Source organism: Herpailurus yagouaroundi, unplaced genomic scaffold (assembly GCF_014898765.1).
Source record: "Herpailurus yagouaroundi ecotype Mexico unplaced genomic scaffold, PumYag 207, whole genome shotgun sequence".
Lineage (NCBI taxonomy): Eukaryota > Metazoa > Chordata > Mammalia > Carnivora > Felidae > Herpailurus > Herpailurus yagouaroundi.
The window spans coordinates 766,964-784,679 of record NW_024412438.1 but is presented as its reverse complement, the minus strand read 5'-3'; the positions used below and the strand labels follow the sequence as shown (position 1 = coordinate 784,679).

The following is a 17,716-nucleotide window of genomic DNA, read 5'->3' as shown; positions in this document are numbered from 1 at the left end:
ACGTACCTCCATCTTGGTATTTATCGAGCGATACTTTCTGACCCTTCTGATGTTGGGCTTCTGCTCCTGCTCTCTATGGGCTTGAGAAAGAGCTTGAGTTCCCAGTGGAACCCAAGTAAAACGTGTCTGTGGTCCATGCTGCCGGGAAAAGCCATGACATGAAACCTGTCTGTCCTCATTATTGTCTCTGAGCTGGGTCAGTATTCGTTGCAATTTGTTCTTGGCCCACTTTGTGTTCCCCAACCTTTAAGATACGGGGAAGAACATAACGGAGGACCTGGGACTCAGAGACGGGTAAGGAAGGGGACAAAAAGGGGCTCTGAAGGAAATCAAAGGAATCCTGGAAAAGACCCTACATCAACTTACAGATGAGGAAACTATGGCCCAGAGAGGAGGAGGGCCTTGCCCAAGGTCACACGGGGAGTCAGGGGCAGAAGCGAAGTTCAAACCCAGATTCTTTACGCCCGGTACTGCCAACACCCTGCTCCCCTGAAATGACTCGGCCTGACAGGTGGCCTTCTGTGGACCCCGTACTTTAACAAGACATTGATAAATTAGAGAGTATTCAGTTTTGTGCCCAAGAAGGCAAAAGGTCTGGAGACAACTTTGCAGAAAGAAAACCGCAAATATGTGTCTCCACAAGAGTAGATTAGGGGCAATCTGATCCCCATCCTCAAATACGGAGAGAAGAAAAAACAGCAGGCATCCTGGGCGGCCCCAGGAAGCAGAATCAGGACCAGGAGGCGGAAGTTCCAGCAAACAGATTTTAACTCTAAGAAAAACCTTTCGACCGACACCCGGAGCTGTCCAGCAACGGAAGCGCCCGCCTCAGGAAGAGGAATCCGAAGCGGACGGGTGGAGAATGGACCCCAGACAGAAACCGGCGAGTACCCTCCTGCCCAGATGGAGTATCGGCTAGGGAAACTCGGAGAGCCTTCCAAACGCGAGGTCCTCTGAGGAGTCTGAAGGCAAGCAGTGGGAGGGAAATGCTGAGACGCCTCCCGGTCTCTGAAGGTGCTGTTTTATCCCTGACACCAGCAGCCAAGTCCTAAGCTACACTTAGGGAGAAGCCCCCACGCAGGAAGGAGATGACATCTTTCCTTCGACACTTGCATTGAAGAGAGAGAGGGGGGGAGAGAGAGAGAGAGAGAGAGAGAGAGAGAGAGAGAATCCTCAGTACTCAGTACTCAAGCAAGCTCTGAGTACTGCCGGGCCCAAACTCGTGAAACCGTGAGATCATGACCTGAGCTGAAACCAAGAATCAGATGCCTAACCGACTGAACCCCCCCCCCCACCCTCCCCGGGGTGCCCCCAACCGGCTTGTTTGAAAACCGGCTTGTTTTCAAAGCCGATAGGTAGGCCACCGTCCACAAGGGCCGTGTGACTCACCAGTGTTGGTGGACTGGGGTGAGAACCCGGGTTCTCCATTCCGGGCTCTGGTGCTTGGTGCCTTCCCCTGCCCAGCAGCCCCTGCGCTCAGAGCTGCCTGCCTCCCCCCTCATCACTGCCCCGCTGGAAAGCAGAAGGGGTTACTGGGCCCCTCCGCTCAGGGATCCCTCAGGGCCTGGGGGTGGGGGGAGGGGCAGCCGCAGCTGTTGTGCCAGCTCCGAATTTCTTCAGATAATCAATTGGCCTCGCTGCGCTCTGCTCCAAGGACCAGGACCGAGGAGCTGGAGGCGGGGAGGGGGTGGGGGGGGGGGGTGGAGAGGGCAGGAGGCCAGGCGCTGGGAAAGGGGACCGTCTGGGAGACCGAAGCCCCCAGGCTCTGAGGGAAAGTGGGAGCCTGGGGCTAACACAGAGGGAGGGAGGAAGGGAATGTTAGGAGAGGAGGCATCTGGGGCCCTCCTTCCACGTCCTCCAAAACCCAGCACGTGGGCCAGTGGGATGGGCGCGGGGTGGGTGGGGGCGCCAGGCAAGTGGGACTGGAGCACCTCACCCCTCCTTCCTCCTCCAGCCCCTTCCCATCCCTGCCAGCCCCTTCCTGCCGTTCATGCCCTCTTCCTTCTGGTGACCGCAGGCCCTGGCCCGCCAGTGCTCTGCCCCTTTCTCAGCAAACCCCACCCCCTGTGGCAGAGCCCACAGCAGGGCCCCAGGGGCTTGAGAGTGGAGGGGAGGCTTTTAGTCACTCCTCGCCTCCCCCTTCTCACACACACACACACACACACACACACACACTTCGTAGGCTACCAGGCATATGGTCCCTTTGTGCCACACAATGGAAGCCTTGCCTGTGACCCTTTCCAGTCTGGGCCTGGGGGCTCCTCTCTGTCCTGTCGCCCACCGTCCTTCCTTCATCCGCAGTGCAGGGCCTACGTTTGCCTTCTCCTCTTCTGCTAGCTGGCCCGCCCCCCCCCCCCCGCCCCCTGCTTCCCTCTTTCTGCCTCTTGTCTGCCTGCTTGTGTCCTTTCCCGAACTCTAGAAATGGAAGGAACCTGCAAAAGGCCATGGTCCTCGGAGGCTGGTTCGGGGAGAGGAACCAAGCAGAGGGGGCCATGTTGTGATGGAGGGGACAGGGAGCCCACAACTGGCAGCCGGAGGACCTGGGTCCCAGCTCCGAATGCACCTTCACTCTTTGTCCTGTAATGGGCCAACCACATGCCCTCCTGGGCTCTCAAGTTCCTCACCTGTAAAATGGGGGATATACTAAGACCTGCCTCACAGGGGTGTTATGAGGGTGAAATGAAATCATCCTGGCGGTGCTCAGCGTGACAAATGCTCACTTAATGGCACAGTAAGGGGCAGTAAGTAAGTAGCAGGCCCAACCTGTACTGTTGTACGGTTTGCGCACTCTACAAGGTGCCAGGCCGAGGTGGTGAAGGGGCCTGACATCCAGCCACAACCACCGGTGGCAGCATCCCCCGACAGGGAGCCCTGGGAAGCAACCCCTCATGTGGGTTCCCGAGCATAAACTTCCGGGAGTCCAACGGAGCACCCAGGAGTCCTGACAACCCTGAAAAGCAAGACGGAGCCAGAGGCGACCAGAGGCTACGGGGACCCCAGAGAGGGAGATCCCTGAGCTCAGCCTTCCCTGGAAAGGCGAGAAAAGCCAGACTAGGAAATCCGCGACTCGGCAGCTGAGACGAGGGGGGCCGAAAAAGCCGAAGAGCTGGGGGGTGGGGCGGAGCTCAGCAGGTGTGTGGGCGGGAGCACCCCTGGCTCTTGCCCCTCCTCCTCCGTTCCCCCCCCCACCCCCCGCTTAAGCGACGTCCGCCGAGCCCGCCTGAGAATCGCTGGCTGAACACCGCCCCCTGCCGGCCGCCAGCCGCGCCGTCTCCCTTCTCTCTGGAGCGGAGCTGCCACCAATCTGGGAGAGAGGTCGGCCCGGCCCGGACGGGGGACAAAGGGTGAGGGAGGTGTGGCGGGGGTTGCAAGCCACAGCTGCGTGGTTGGCAGAGTTTCTGGAAGGCGAATGAGGGCGGGTTGCCGCCTAGGGACGAATAGGGACCAGAATTCGTAGGTGGGTCATTTACGTGTGTTAATGCGGTCGTGTCGGGATGGATTTTTTTTTTTTTCCTGTCTGTGTCCATTTCATTTGCTGCGGGTCTGCGTCCGTGTGTGTGTGTGTGTGTGTGTGTGTGTGTGTGTGTGTTGTGTCTCTGGGGTGCTCGCCTGTTTCCGCGCTGCTGTCTGGGCGAACATAGGTGTGCTTGATTCTGGGTCCTTTCTTACAAAATTGTATTTGTGTCTTCTTGGGGTGGGGGAGGGGCAGAGAGAGAGAGAGAGAGAGAGGGAGAGAGAGCATCCCAAGCAGGGTCCTCGCTGTCATCGAAGAGCCCGAGGCGATCCAACTGACAGTCCTGAGCCAAAGCCAGGAGCTCAACCCACCGAGCCACCTGGGGGGGGGGGCTCCTTTTATTATAACCTCGTGGCTATCTCTTCATCGGCCAGTCCCGTTTTATTCAACGCACTGCGCGTGAATTGAACAGCCAACGTGTGCCAGACACTGTTGTGGGTTCTGAAATCCAGGAGGGGGCCGGCGGGGAGACAGACGTCTGAACACGTCGACCCCGTGACGGTGACGAGAGTGGCTCAGGACCAGAGTGGAGCAAAGGAGGAGGAGGAAGTCAGAGGCAGCGTTGGTGAGGGGGGGAAGCAGGTCACATGGGAGCCGGGCTTTGAATTTTTTTTTTTTCAACGTTTATTTATTTTTGGGACAGAGAGAGACAGAGCATGAACGGGGGAGGGGCAGAGAGAGGGAGACACAGAAGTGGAAACAGGCTCCAGGCTCTGAGCCATCAGCCCAGAGCCCGATGCGGGGCTCGAACTCACGGACTGCGAGATCGTGACCTGGCTGAAGTCAGACGCTTAACCGACTGCGCCACCCAGGCGCCCCGTGGGAGCCGGGCTTTGAAGACAGGTAGGGGGTGTGCCAGGTCAGGACAGGTGCTTGTGGAGAATTCCTTGGGGCGCTGCCGAGGCCCGCCCCCACCCCCCCACCCCCTTCACACATCTCCTCCTTCTGGGGACAGGGGCTCTCACTTCCCCCGCCGCAGGAGTGGCTCAGGAACTGCCTTGGGAGGAAGACATCTGCTTTGTCTGAGCCCCCTCCCTGGGGCAGTGTGCGTGCAAGGACTAGCGGGTGAGGGTTACAGAGCCCCTGTCCCGGGGCAGCCGCAAAAGGCTGGCTCCTCTTGAGACCTCCCAAGGGACAGCCAGAGTGTTGCCTTTCAGCTCTGTCCCTGCTCGCCGCAGCTTCTCTTACACCTAACAGGTGTCCCCCAGAGTGCCCCCGAGTCCTCTCCTGCAGTTTCAGCAGGCTAAGGCAAGGTCAGCCGAGCGACGACAAGCGTCGGCGCTGAAGCACAAGGGAGAAGAGAGGACAGACCGAACGAGACTCAGTAGGGCTGGGTGATGGATTCGACACAGCGGGCGAGAGGAGAGCCCCCAGGTCTCCGGCGCGGGCGCCTGGATGGGCGGAGGTGCTCCCTTCCAAGGTCGACCACAGAGGAGGAGGCTCGTGGGGAACGGTGCGGGCACCACGGTGGCCGTGGCGGTGACATTTCAAGGAGCGTGGCACAAAGGCAGGCGGGAACCTTCCTGCGGTGAGGCCTGGAAGGAGGTTGGCTCCTCGGGCGTTTGCCGATCAGCCAGACCTCTTTACGAGGACGTCTCCCGGGAACCTGCAAGTCCGTATACCCAACACTGGCCTCCCTGTCCTCTCCACCCTCAACCCCGCTTCTCCCTGGGTGTGCCTCGAAGGAGCAAATGGCGCCCCCTGCATTCGGTTGCCCTGGCGATCGCGCTTCTTTCCCTCCACTGCCACGGCCAATCCGTCGTCAGCACCCATCCCTCTAACCTTCTACATGTGACTGGGAGCTGTTTCTGTATCCCCACCAGTCTCCCCCCTGGCTTTCCCGCACTGGTCTCCTTGCCTCTTGGCTTCCTCCCCCTAAATCTGCCTTCCCGACTGCCATCGGAGTGACCCACCCCGAATGCCAGTCTAATCAAACCGGTCTACACTCAGATTCTTTTAATGGCGCCCCATTACCTCTCAAATAAAATCCAAACTCTCCAACATGGCCTGGAAAGCCCTTCGGGGGTGCAGCTCCTCCTGGTCTGTCTGGCCCCACCCGCCACTTGACCTTCTCGCTCTGTGCTCTAACGTTCTAAGGAGCCGCGAGCTCTCCGGCACGCTCCATAGGGCTCCCCACTTCGAGAAGTGCTTCCGCTCCCGTGGTTCCTCGTCCCACGTCACCCGGGGAAGTCCGGATTCGTCCTTGGAGACAGTGCAGGTGTCTTCTCCTCCGGGACACCTCCCCACTTGGTGTGCCCTCCTACAGCCCCGAGCTCAGCACCCCCTGTGCTCCTTAGCCTTCTATACATCTCTCGACTCTTGCCCTCCCCACGCTGAACTGTACTGAAGTCACCTACCTCCTCTCCGGTGCGTTTCAGGGTGACCTGGGGTTGAATTACGTGAAATCTCTGAGCATCTGTTTCCTCATCAGAGATAACATCAAGGCTAGCGCATAACAATGCTCCATAAATGGTGGTTATATTAGGATAATTATTGCTTTTATTACCTTCCTCCTTCCCAGCACCCACCTGTTACCATTGTTTTAATTGTTTATCTTTTTTTAAAGCTTGTATTTTTAAGTAATCTCTACCCCCGCCTCGTGGGGCTGGAACTCACAACCCTGAGATCAAGAGTCACCTGCCCTACTGGCTGAGCCGGACAGGCGCCTCACCCCCGGTGACCGGTTTACCTTGAGAATATGTATTTGTTCACCTGTTCCAGTCCATTTGACATCTCAGATGGGGTTCTCGTAAGTTACTTCCCTCCAGAAGCCGTGTCTTATCTTTCCACCTCACTGGAAGCCATAGGATTTCTCATTTTATTGATTGATTGGTTGATTTATTGATTGATTGATTGATTTAAGGATTTCTTATTAAAAAATTTTTTTAATCTTTATTTTTGAGAGAGAGAGAGAGAGAGAGAGAGAGACAGAATGTGAGCAGGGGAGGGGCAGAGAGAGAGGGAGACACAGAATCTGAAGCAGGCTCCAGGCTCTGAGCTGTCAGCACACAGCCCGATGCGGGGCTCGAACTCACAGTCCGCGAGATCATGACCCGAGCTGAAGTCGGACGCTCAACTGACTGAGCCACCCAGGTGCCCCGAGGATTTCTCATTTTAAAAAAGTGTTTCAAAAATTAACAAAGTAATATAGGCCTATTGTAACAAATTCAAAGAATACTAAATTACACCGAGTTAAAAGTAAATGGGGGCACTGGGTGGCTCAGTGAGTCAAGCATCCAACTCTTAATCTCGGCTCAGGTCATGAGATCGAGCCCCACAGGATTCTCCCTCCTCTCCCTCTCTCTCTGCCCCTCCCACGTGTGTGTGTGTGTGTGTGTGTGTGTGTGTGTGTTTTCTCTCTCCCTCTCAAAATAAAATGGGGGCTCCTGAGTGGCTCCATCAGTTGAGCATCCAACTCTCGATTTTGGCTCAGGTCATGATCTCACTCACAGTTGGTGGGATCGAGCCCTGTGTTGGGCTCTGTGCTGATAGTGTGGAGCCTGCTTGGGATTCTCTCTCTCCCCCTCTCCCCCTTGCCCACTCACGTGCATATGGGAGCTGTCTCTCTCTCTCTTTCTCTCTCAAAATAAATAAATAAACATTAAAAAAAGAGAATGTACCTTTAAATTTTTGATAAATGCTTCCAAACTGCCCTCCAAAACGTCTTTATCAACATATACACTACTTCCAACCGCATATGAGAGTCTGCATTTCTTCACGCCCTTCATGGCAATGTATATTATCATTCTTTTCCATTTCTTTCCAAGTTCATGGGCAAAAGGGAATATTGAATTTTTCTTTTTCTTTTTTTTCTTTTTTTAACATTTATTTATTATTGAGAGACAGAGAGAGATAGAGCACGAGCATGGGAGGCGAAGAGAGAGGAGGAGACACAGAATCCGAAGCGGGCTCCAGGCTCCGAGCTGTCAGCACAGAGCCTGACGCGGGGCTCGAACCCACGAACTGCGAGATCATTACCTGAGCCGAAGTCGGGTGCTCAACCGACTGAGCCACCCAGGTGCCCCTTGAGTTTTTCTTTAATTAAGATTTTCCTTACTTGAGGTTGAGGATCATGATGTCATATGCTTCTTAGATGTTTGTATTTCTTCTGGGAATTGTCTATCCTTGGCCTATTGAAAAAAACTTGACTCATTGTTTAAATGTTATGCTATATTTTTTTCTTAAAAACATACAGTGTCTTTTAAGTAAAACGATGCTCTTGCCCTTCTTTTGTTTAACCAGAATAATCAGCGAAATCCCTCAGTTTGTGGCACATGAAATCATTAGGCCACCCCTCCCTTCTTACTGGTTCTTCTTTTGCCATTCCTGTCCCCTTCTCCTTGCCACCCCTTCCGTGGGCATGTACCGACTTATTTAGTCAGTGCAGTGGGCCCTCCCTTTCATTCATTTATTGACACATATATGTATACCTGATCAATACATCATATTATTTTGTGGGGCACCTCGGTGGCTCAGTGGGTGGAGCATCTGACTCTTGATTTCGGCTGAAGTCATGATCCCAGGGTTATGAGATCGAGCCCCAAGTTGGGTTCCACATGGAGCTTGGAGCCTGCTTAGATTCTCTCTCTCCCTCTCCCTCTGCCCCTCCTTGGCTCTTGTGCTCTCTCTTTAAAAAAGTATATTATAGGGGCGCCTGGGTGGCTCAGTCAGTTAAGTGTCTGACTTCAGCTCAGGTCACGATCTTGCGGTTTGCGAGATCGAGCCCCTCGTCCAGCTCTGTGCTGACAGCTCGGAGCCTGGAGCCTGCTTCAGATTCTGTGTCTCCCTCTCTCTCTACCTCTCCCCTGGCTCACACTCTGTCTCTCTCTCTCCCTCTCAAAAATAAATAAACATTTAAAAAGTTAAAAAAATATATATATATTATCTTGTGTGTTTTATATTTCAGGACAATAGCGTAGTATAACATCTCATTCTGTTTGTTTTACTTTTCTTTTTTCTTCTTACTAAACACTGTGGGTTTTTTTTTTAATCTTCATTTATTTTTTGAGAGAGAGAGAGAGAGAGAGACCGTGAGTGGGGCAGAGGCACAGAGAGAGGCGGACAGAGAATCCAAAGTGGGCTTTGTGCCGACAAGACAGAGCCTGATTTGGGGCTCAAACCCACGAGAACACAGCATAACTACAGATTTGTTGTATCACCACGTTGGACACCCGAAACTAACCTAACATTGTGTGTCAACTGTACCTCAATAGCAACAAACAAATAAGTTCGAAACATCAAAAACTTCTATTCTGGTTTTCTGTCCTAGCTCCTTGGCACTTGCTGTGGCGGCCGTAAGCTCCCTTGCACCCCTCTTGGTCACGCCTTGCAAAATTGAAGAAGTCAAGGACTTTCTGCTCCTGGCCAGGTGAAAGGATGCCAGATCTGTTGAGATCACGAAAAATAAGGAAAAGGTGAAGGTTAAAGTTCAATGCAGTGGGTACCTTTATACCTTGGTCATCGCAGACAAAGAGAAGGCGGGGAAGCAGAACAGACCCTGCCCTCGGGTTTGAAATGAACCTGGCGCGCTGATTGGCATTGTAGTAAAATTTTAAAATTCTCTCTCTCTCTCTCTTTTTTTAAAGTAGGCTTCTCGCCCAGCGCAAAGCCCAATGCAGGGCTTGAACTCACAACCCTGAGATCAAGACGCGAGCCGATATCAAGAGTCAGACACTTCACCAACTGAGCCACCCGGACACCCCCAAATTTTAATAATTCTTTGAGAAACACACACACAGAACCTTCCATTCTGCTTTTATGTATGAGATGGAATTTAAAAACGATATAGAGTGGACTAGTTCCTTCTTTGTATCCACATATGCCCTGTGCACCTTCTCCCGTGTATTTAGCCTCCAAGATTGTTTCCCAGTTTTTTGCTGCCATGAGTATTCTTGAACTTGTCATTTCATGTATCCTTTATAGGGTTATTTTTGCAACCTATTCCTGGGGACGGAACTGGATTATAGACTTTACACATCCATATTCGGTTTCCTTAGACACGTCCAGGCTGTGCTGCAGGACCTATCAGATTAGACTCACAGCAGCCCCTGTGGATCATCCTGTTTCCGGCCACCTCACGAGCACTCGATACCAACTTCTAGATTTTGCTGCTGCTGAAGCTGCGGTGATAGGTATTCGTTTCCTGTTTGGTTTGATTGTCGGAGATTTTCCAATTGATTGTATGATCTCTAGGACTATAGGATTGTAGGATTGGTAGGATCATGGATACTTAAGGCTTTTGGCGTGCAGACATTTCTATTTGATCACATTTACAACCTTGTCTTCTATGATTTCTGTATTTGGGGCCTTGGACATCCCCGCTTCAAAAGCAGAAAAGAAAGAAAGAAAGGAAAAACTCGATTGCGGCTGTCGACCAAGAGGAGAGGCGAGAAAGCAACCAAATGCATTTATTTGGGGCCTTCGGGACTGTAATCCCCAAGGGACAAGGCATGGAGTTGACCAAAATTGGAAGTGTCCTCCCCAATTTTGAGAGGGGAGTGCAGGCTTGTAAAGGTTCAAAAGCCACAAGGTTACACAACTTGTTTTAAAAGAATTGTGATTGGTGCTACGGAGTTTGAATTCCCCGACGCGATGGGCGGCTCAGCTAACAGGCGTTACATTCTCTCTATCTCCGTCCAGATTAGAAGGGTGTGTTCCAGGAGGCGGTCCAGGTAGAACGGACAGGTTGCAAATGACAAAAATCAAGAGTTTGTGGTGTTCCAAGATTTGAAACGGGAGAAGCCAGAGGCCCTGCTTCCTCAGTATCTTCCCCACCCTATTGTAAATGACTCAACAATGTTCACTTCACTTAGGCATCTTCTTCCACACTTTTCTTCTTTTCTTTAAGTTTATTTATTTATTTATTTATTTATTTATTTATTTATTTATTTTGAGAGAGACAGCGGGGGAAGAGCAGAGAGAGAAGGAGAAAGAGAATCCAAAGCAGGCTCCAAACTATCAGCGCAAAGCCCAACACGGGGCTCGATCTCACGAACCGTGAGAACACGACCTGAGCCAAAATCCAGAGTCGGATGCTTAACCGACTGAGCCACCCAGGCGCCCCTTTCTTTTAATACTTATATTATTATTCCTTTAGCTGTGTTGTTGTTTACCTTTAGCTGCATTTCATTAGATACAAGAAATGAGGTAGAACTCCAAGCTTACATTTTCCAAACAGCTACCTGGTTATCTTAATACCATTTATTGAATAATCTGTCTTTTCATTGTTCAAAGAACAATTTTATTTTTTCATTTGCAATATAGTTATATATTATTTCCTTTCCTTTTTTTTTTTTTTTTTGAGTTTCGAGAGTTCTTTATATAATCTAATACAAGGCCGTTATCAAATATGCAACATGCAAATATTTCCCCCTAGTCTGTGACTTGTCTTTTCACTTCTTTTAAGTGTCTTTTCAGGAGCGCCTGGGTAACTCAGTTGGTTAAGCACCTGACTCTTTTTTTTTTTTTTCCTTTTTTTTGAGAGAGAGAGAGGGGGCACAAGTGAGTGAGGGGCAGAGAGAGAGAGAGAGAGAGAGAGAGAGAGAGGGAAGCGGGTCTCATCCAAAGGGGGGCTTGAGCTCACTCCATGTGGGACTCAAACTCACAAACTGAGCTGTGAGGTCATGACCTGATCCGAAGTCAGATGCTTAATCACTCAGCCATCCGGGCACCCCTGACTCTTGATCTCAGCTCAGGTCTTGATCTCGGGGTCATGAGTTCAAGCTCCATGTTAGGCTGAGCGCGGAGCCTCCTTAAAAAAACAAACAAGGGGGGGCGCCTGGGTGGCGCAGTCGGTTAAGCGTCCGACTTCAGCCAGGTCACGATCTCGCGGTCCGTGAGTTCGAGCCCCGCGTCGGGCTCTGGGCTGATGGCTCGGAGCCTGGAGCCTGTTTCCGATTCAGTGTCTCCCTCTCTCTCTGCCCCTCCCCCGTTCATGCTCTGTCTCTCTCTGTCCCAAAAATAAATAAATGTTGAAAAAAAAATTAAAAAAACAAAACAAAACAAAACAAACAAGGGGTGCCTGGGTGGCTCAGTTAGTTAAGCAACCAACTCTTGGTTTCCGCTCAGGTCGTGATCTTGGTGTTCGTGGGATCGAACTCCGTGTCCGGCCCCACACTGACAGCATGGAGCCTGCTTGGGAGTCTCTCTCCCACTCCCTCTCTGCCCCACTCCCATGCTCGCTCACTCTGTCTCTCTTAAAAATAAATAAACTTGAAAAATTTTAAAAACAAAAAAAGTGTCTTTTGAAAGCAGTTCTCAATTTTTGTAAAGTCCAACTTATCATTTTATGTTTTGTGACACTTAATAAAGGGAAACTTTATTAGTGGAATCCAGAGGCCAGAGGGGAAGCCATACCACTCAATGTCAAATACTGGAAGAATTGTCAGTTACAGATCCCTGCAGAATCTGGGATTCTGGATCATCACTCTGAATCATCAACAGGAAAGAATGATCAACCACAGGCCCCAAAGGAAAAGATGGACATTGGCTCTTCTATAAGAAATCGGCCACCCCTGCAACTCAGCCAATATGTAACCCTCCCCACCCTCAACTCTTGCTTTTCTTCCGTGGACTTTGGTTCAAAACACACACCCCCATCTCCTTCTTTTGCATAAAATAACAGTCCTCTTCTTTGTTGGGCTTGCCTATGAATTTTGTCATAGTTTGTATGTCCTGAATTTCAATTCTCCATTGTTGATTAAACCTACTTTTTGCTGGCAATATAGCTGACTTTATTTTTTTATTAAAAAAAATTTTTTTTAATGTTTATTTTTGAGAGAGAGAGAGAGAGAGAGAGAGAGTGAGCAGGGGAAGGGGAGAGAAAGAGGGAGACACAGAATCAGAAGCAGCCTCCAGGCTCTGAGCTGTCAGCACAGAGCCGGATGCGGGACTCAAACCTACGAGCAGCAGCAGCGAGCAGCGAGGTCATGACCTGAGCCCCAATGGGAGGGACGCTCAACTGACTGAGCCACCCAGGCACCTCCATAATGGACTTTGTTTTTAAGGTTTACCATCTTCTATGGATACTGGTTTTTAGGATCCTAAGACTGTTGCCTAGCTGAAAGTTGCCAAGATTTGCTCTCCTATGTTTTCTTCCAGACATTATGTTTTACATTTAATTTAATGATCAACTTTGAGTTAATTTTTGTGTATGATGCCAGGTATGGATTGATGTTCCCTCTCTCTCTCTCTCTCTCTGTCTCTTGGCATGTAGACATCCAACTGTTCTATATTGAAAAGACTGTCCCTTCTTTAGTGCATTGTCTTTGCCCATTTGTCAAAAATCCATTGACCATATGTATGTGGATCTATTTATGAACTCTCTATTCTGTTCCATTGATCTATCTGTCTTTTGTAAATGCTTATACTATACTATCTTAATTATCGTAGCTTTATAATAAATCTTGAATTTCTGTAAGTGTTTCAGCTGTATTCTTGTTTTTCAGAGTTGTTTTGGCTGTTCTAGACCCTTTGCAATTCCATACAACACTTAGAATCAGATTGTCAGTTTCCATAAACATTGTTGTGATGTTGTTTGGGAATACGTTAGATCTTTAGGTCAATTCGGGGGGATTGAAATCTTAGTAATAGGGGTGCCTGGGTGTATCTGACTTTAGCTCAGGTCATGATCTCATGGTTCATGAGTTCGAGCCCCATGTCAGGCTTTGTGCTGACAGCTCAGAGCCTGGAACCTGCTTTGGATTCTGTGTCTCCCTCTCTCTCCCCCTCCCCCACTCATGCTCTCCCTCTCTCTCTCTCTCAAAATTAAATAAACATTAAGACATAAAAAAATGTAAGTCATAAGAAATCTTAATAATATTGAGTCTTCTAATCCATGGGCAATATATATCTTCCCATTTATTTAGGTCTTTTTAAATTTATTTGAGCAATGTTTTATGTTTTCAATGCACGGCTTTTGTCAGATTTATTCCCAAGTATTTTATGGGTTTTTTTTGATGCTAATATCAATGATATTCTTAAACTTATTTTTTTGAGTGTTGATTGCTAGTATCATGGGTTAAATTTATGCCCTCTCAAAGATATGTGGAAGTCCTTACTAATCCAGGAAACCTGTGAGTGTAATCTCATTTGGAAGTAGGATCTGTGCTGCTGTAATTAGAGTTAAGATGAGGTCATACTGGAGTAGGATGGGCCCTTAATCCAATGTGATAGATGTCCTTATAAGAAAGAAATTTGGACACAGATATGCAGAGAGGGAAAAAGATATAAAACCCCACAGGGAAAAGATGGACCTGTGACAATGGAGGTGGAAATTGGAGTGACGCATTTACAAGCCAAGGAACACATGGATTGCCGGAAGACACCGGAAGCTAACGCAGGCAAGGAGGGATCCTCCCCTAGATCCTTCCGTGAGAGCGTGGCACCGCCGATACCTTGCTTCCAGACTTCCAGCATCCAGAACTCTGAGACAATACCTTTCTGCTCTTTGAAGCCATCCTTGTTGTGATACTTAATTATGGCAGCCATAGGAAACTAAGACAACGAGTAGGTAGAGACACAATTGATTTCTGCATGTTGATCTTATATCCTGAAAACGTGTTAAAACTAAGTTGTTAGTTCTGGTAACTTTTTTGTAGATTCCACTGAATTTTCTGCATAGTTGATTATGTCATCTCTGAACGAAAACAATTTTACTTCTTCCTTTCCAATCTGGATGCCATTATTTACTTTTCTTGCCTTATTGCACTGGCTAAAACCTCCAGTATAATGCTGAAGAAAAGTGAGAGCAGGGGTGCCTGGATGGCTCAGTTGGTTGACCATCTGACTTTGGCTCAGGTCATGATCTCACGGTTTGTGAGTTTGAGCCCTGCGTTGGGCTTGGTCCTCTCAGCACCAAGTGCTGTCAAAGCCTGCTTCAGATCCCCTGTCCCCCTCTCTCTGCCACTCACCCCCCCTCAAAAATAAATAAAACATTAAAAAAAAGTGGTGAGAGCAAATATCCCTGCCTTGTTCCTGCTCTTAGGAGGAAAGCATTCAGTCTTCTACTATGATGTTTTTATAAGATGTTATCCCTTAGTTGTGTGTATATGTGCGTGTGTGTGTGTGTGTGTGTGTGTGTGTGTGTGTATGTAGGTGACTTTTATCTGACTGAAGAAGTTTCCTTCTATTCCAAATTTGTTGAGAGGTCTTTCTTCAAATCAGAAATTTATATTGGCTTTTTGTCAAATGTTTTCTTGATAGTTGTTGAGATGATTATGTTTCCTGGAGTGTTTGTGTGGTTCAGCTGATTGAGTGTGTAAGTCTTGATTTCAGCTCAGGTCACGATCCCAGGGTTGTGGGATGGAGTCCTGCATTGGGCTCCACATTGAACGTGGAGCCTGCTTAAGATTCTCTCTCTCTCTCTCTCTCTCTCTCTCTCTTTCTCTCTTTCTCTCTTTCTTCCTCTGCCCCTCTCTGCTACTCATGAACTCTCTCTCTCTTTCTTTAAAATAAGTAAAATAAAATAAAATAAAATAAAATGTCTAAAAAATGGTTTCTAATGTTTCAGATGTTAACCCCACCTTGCATTTTTGGTCATGATGTATTATCCTCTTTGTATAATGTTGGATTTGATTTACTAAAATGCTGTCAAGGATTTTTGCATCTATGTTCCTATGGGTCTGTAGTTTTCTCGTAATATCTTTGTCTCATTCTGGTGTTAGAGTAACCGCGGTTTTGTACAAATGAATTGGGTAGTATTCCCTCTGCTTCAATTCTCTGAAAGAGTTTGAGTGAAATTGATATTATTTCTTTATTAATGTTTGGTAGAATTAACCAGTAAAGCTACTTAGGTCTGGTGTTTCCTTTGTGGGAAGGTTGTTAACCACAGTTCAATTTGTTTAATAGCCACAGGCTAATTCAGATGGTCTATTTCGTCTTGAGTGAGTCGGATATTTTGCTACTTTCAAGGAATTTTACATTCATCTAAGTTGTCAAAATTTTTTGCGTAAAAGCTGTTAATAATATTCTTTTATTATCCTTTTAATATCTCTAGAATCTGTGGTGATGCCATCTCTCTCATTCCTGTTATGAATGATATATATCTCTTTTTCTTGTTTGCCTGATAACTCTGGCTAGATGTATCTATTTTTCTTTTTTTTTTATTTTCTTTTTTAACGTTTTATTTATTTTTGAGACAGGGAGAGACAGAGCATGAACAGGGGAGGGTCAGAGAGAGGGAGACACAGAATCTGAAACAGGCTCCAGGCTCTGAGCGGTCAGCACAGAGCCCGACACGGGGCTCGAACTCAACGGACCGTGAGATCATGACCTGAGCCGAAGTCGGCCGCTTAACCGACTGAGCCACCCAGGCATCCCTAGATTTGTCTATTTTTCCTATCTTCTCTGAGAACCAGCTTTCGTTTCTACTGATTTTTTCTATTGAGTTTGTTTTCTATTTCACTGATTTTTTTTTTTTTTAATTTTAAGAGTGGCAGGGGGGCGGGTGGGGAGAGCACTAGCAGGGGAGGGGCAGAGGGAAAGGGAGAGAGACAACCCCAAGCGGGCTCTGCCCTCAGTGCAGAGCCAGCCACAATGCTCAGTCCTGCAGACTGCAAGAGCCCAACGGACTGAGACACCCAGGCACCCCTCTATTTCATTGGTTTCTGCTTGTTTTTATTATTTCCTTACTTCTGTTTACTTTGTGTTTAATTTGCATTTCCCCCTAGTTTTGTAAGGTGGAAGCTGACATCGTTGACTTGAGACCTTTTTGTTTCCTCTTTTTTCTTTTATTTATTAAAAAAAAATGTTTATTTATTTATTTTGAGACAGAGAGGGAGAGTGATGCTTAACTGACTGAGCCACCCAGGCACCCCTCTTTTTTTCTTTTAAAGATTTGATTTTTAAGTAAGTAATCTCTACACCTACATGGGACTTGAAATCACAACCCTGAGATCAAGAGTCACAACCCTCTATCAGCTGAGCCAGCCAGGTGCCCCAACCTGTTTTCTTTTTTAACATAGGCTGTGAGAACTATAAATTTCCCTTTAAGAGCTACTTTAGCTATCAAATTTAATTATGTTGTGTCTTAATTTTCATTCAGTTCAAAAATTTAAATTTTCTCATTGACTTCTTCTTTTACCCATGAATTATTTAGAACAGTGTTGTTTAGGGGTGTCTGAGTGGCTCAGTAGGTTGAGTGTCCAACTTCGGCTCAGGTCATGATCTCATGGTTCGTGAGTTCGAGTCCCGCATCGGGCTCTGTGCTGACGGCTCAGAGCCTGGAGCCTGCTTCAGATTCTGTGTCTCTCTCTCTGTCTGCTCCTCCCCTGCTCACACTCTCTCTCTGTCTCAAAAATAAATAAACATTAAAAAAAAAAAAAAGAACAGCATTGCTTAGTTTCCAAGTATTTGGGATTCTCTAGGTATTCTTCAATTGTTGACATATAATTGAATACCACTGTGTTCAGAGAATATATTTTGTGTGATCTCATTCCTTTTAAATTTACCAAGACTTCTTTCATGGCCTAAGGTATGGTCTATCTTGGTGAATGTTCCTTGTACACTTGAAAAGAATGCGTATTCTGCTGTTATTGAGTGGAATGTTCTATAAATGTCAATCAGGTCAAGTTAATTAATAGTGTTGGTCAAGTCCTTAAATATCTTTACTGACTTTCCGATTTTCTTGTCCTATCAATTATTGAGACATAAGTATTGACATTTCTGATTATAATCATGGATTTGTCAATTTCTCCTTACAGTTCTGTCAGTTTTTGCTTCGTGTACTTTGACTCTCTGTTATTTAGGTACATAAGTGCTTCCAATTGTTATGTCTTTTTTTAAAAAAAAAAAGAAGATTTTAAAGCAATCTCTACAACCAACTTGGGGCTTGAACTCACAACCCCGAGATCAAGAGTCACATTCTCTACCGACACAGCCAGCTGGGTACCTCTCAAATCGTCATGTCTTCTTGATGAATTGACTTGTTTATCATTATGAAATGACCCTCTTTATTCATGGTAATACCCTTTGCCCTGAAATCTACTCTATCTAGTTTTAATATAGCCATTCTAACTTCCTCTTGATTGGTGTTAGCATGATATATATTTTTCCATCCTTTCACCTTTACCTTATTCATGCTTTATAGTTAAAGGGGTTTCTTGTAGGCAGCATATAGTCAGATACTGCTTTTATAATCCAACTGGCAAACTCTGCCTTTTAATTGGTGTGTTTAGACCATTCACATTTAATGTAATTATTGAT

At 47.7% G+C, this 17,716-nt stretch overlaps 1 long non-coding RNA gene across 2 annotated transcripts; it reads left to right on the top strand.

Moving 5' to 3' along the window:
• The first annotated feature begins 7,490 nt into the window (after nt 1–7,490).
• On the top strand, nt 7,491–12,235 carry LOC121015502 (uncharacterized). Of its 2 annotated transcripts, XR_005783841.1 has the most exons (3): nt 7,491–7,532; nt 9,437–9,645; nt 11,825–12,235. It is a non-coding gene; the product is annotated as an uncharacterized LOC121015502 (long non-coding RNA). The 2 variants fall into 2 exon arrangements; XR_005783840.1 differs by lacking the exon at nt 11,825–12,235 and having other exon boundaries at nt 9,437–10,327.
• Nucleotides 12,236–17,716: the final 5,481 nt, after the last annotated feature.